Here is a 2,519-nt window from a genome sequence, read left to right on the forward strand (position 1 = left end):
CTGTGTTCATATTGATATTTTCATTTCTAAGTCAGATTTTTGCAATAGAACTATAAAAATACAATGTTGAAAAAAAACTTTTAAAATTAATTCCCATTGAAATATCCAGATGTTTTATTCCTTGAAGCATATGTGAAATGGACAAAATTAGTTTAGTGTTCAGAACAAACCCAAATAACATGTAGAACATTTTATTTTTATTTTATTTTATTTTTGTTATTTTTATTTGTTATTTAATTTTATTTAATTTTATTTAATTTAATTTTATTTTTATTTTAATATATTATTTTATATTATTTTATTTTATTTTATTTTTGTTATTTTTATTTTTAATTTAATAACTTTCAATCCTTGGTAAAATAATATTTATCAAAACATCTAATAGGGTTGATCTCAGTAATTCTGCTTAGATGTGCATAGATGAGCAAATAAATTCAATTCAGAGACCTTAAATCTTGGTGCTAAAGACAGATAAAGCAATTCTTCACTTCAATTAAAGCCTTAACATCTGTTCTTCTGTTTCAGTCTAATCAGGTAATAAACCGAACTTTACTCCATGGATGGTGCATTAATAAACATACTGTACTTTTCCTTCAAATGAGTAAAATGTTCATTTTAATAACTGTTTTCTGTTTTTCGGTTTGCAAATGTGCAGTCGTCCTGTTAGTGAAGACTTTCCGTCATTTCCTTACAATGATCCTGATACTCAGTGTTTGTTTGTAAAGTCTCTTCATCATCAGTGCTGTTTATATGATTATCCCGATGGATTAATATAATAAATAATCACGAGTGTCGATGGACAAAATGTTCCCATCAGCGGCAGAGCGCTTTAAGATGCTGTTGTTTATGATCACATTTATTTGATGTTCTTGTCCTTCACATGAAGTTTTCTAGATTTGAGTTGTTAGTCCTTGATTAAATTTCAGCAGTGGCTTCCTAAAATTAGTCAGTGTCATTGTTCTTTTTCTAAGCTAAGTGTTTGAAACTAAACTAAACATTGATGATAATGAATTTATAGGTTTCTGTTGTGTCGCTTTCCATCTTCTTCGTCTTTAATCTCCCTTTAACTTCCAGACAGACATCCTCCTTCAGGAAGTGACATCATTACTGGAAGGAACTCAGCAGCCAACAGTGTAGTTTAGTTTGCGTCTCTAAAACTGGCACAAATCAGTTTGATATCAATGTTTCACAATGAGCTTCAAGCTGATGTCCTCAGGTAAGAAAACTGTCCATCTCTCAGCCGACGACTTCAGCTCGTCATTTCTATCCTGTTCACTTTCTTGTCATTGTGTAAGAAAATGAGTAGAATTTAAGAGTCTAAGCCTGAGTGTTATTTTAGTGTCATTAATATAGTGCGATGGTTTTGAATTTATTTTATTTTTTATTTTTATTTTAATTTGTCCATTTATTTTTTTTAGTCTATTTATAATTTTTATTTCAGTTTTAGTTCAGTTATTTTCAGTTTTAATAGTTCAACTTAAACTGAATGGAAATTTGAAATGCTGCCTTGGCAACTGACTGAAATAGCATGTTACATGTTTTATATTTTATTTTATTTAACATTTATTTTATTTCATTTAACATAAATGTAATTTATATGTGTACATGTATGTATATATATATATATATATATATATTTAGTGTGAGTAAATTTTAAGAGCCTGAACTTGAGTGTCATTTTAGTATCATTAGTATAGTATGGTATTTCTTAATTTTTTAAATATATTTTTTATCTATTTTATTTAATTTTAGCTTAAGTTTTAGTACATTTTTGTGCTTGGATTTTTTTCTGATTTTATAATAATTATTATTATTATTATTTTTTTTTTTCAGTTCTAGTTTAGCTATGTTCAGCTTTAAGTTATTTTATTAATTCAACTTAATGAAAATGTTAAATGTTGCTTTGACAATTAACTGAAATAAAATGTTTTTTTAAATATTAACATTTTTTATTTCAATGAACAAATGTTTTTTTATATATATTATATAATTTTAGTGTTAGTAGAGTTTAAGATTGAGTGTTATCTTGGCATCATTAATATACTGTAGTATTATGGTATTAATTAATATTTTGAATTATGTTTTTATATTTTCTGTTTCCATTTTACTTTAAGTCTTTGTCATTTTATTCTGTTTTTTTTTTGTTTTGTTATTTTAAAAAAATAATATTTAGTTTTTATAATTTTTTATTTAGTAATTTTAGATTAGTTATTTTCAGATTTTTAGTAATTCAATTAACTAAACAGGAATGAGAAATGTGGCAACTAACTAAAATAAATTAATTTTAAAATATATTTTATTTTATTTTGTGTTTATTAATATTTATATTTAATGTTTTTAGATATATTTTATAGTTTTATTTAATGATAATAACCCTGATCAGAGCAGATGTTTTAAAGTACAGTTCAGGTTGTTAATCAGAGAGTTGAAGCGTTTCAGCCTCTTGTGTGTCTGTGTGTCTGTGTGTGTGTGTGTGTGTGTGTGTGTGTGTGTGTGTGTGTGAGTGAGTGTGTGTGTGT

Source organism: Sinocyclocheilus rhinocerous, unplaced genomic scaffold, assembly GCF_001515625.1.
Source record: "Sinocyclocheilus rhinocerous isolate Xijiao unplaced genomic scaffold, SAMN03320098_v1.1 scaffold1808, whole genome shotgun sequence".
Lineage (NCBI taxonomy): Eukaryota > Metazoa > Chordata > Actinopteri > Cypriniformes > Cyprinidae > Sinocyclocheilus > Sinocyclocheilus rhinocerous.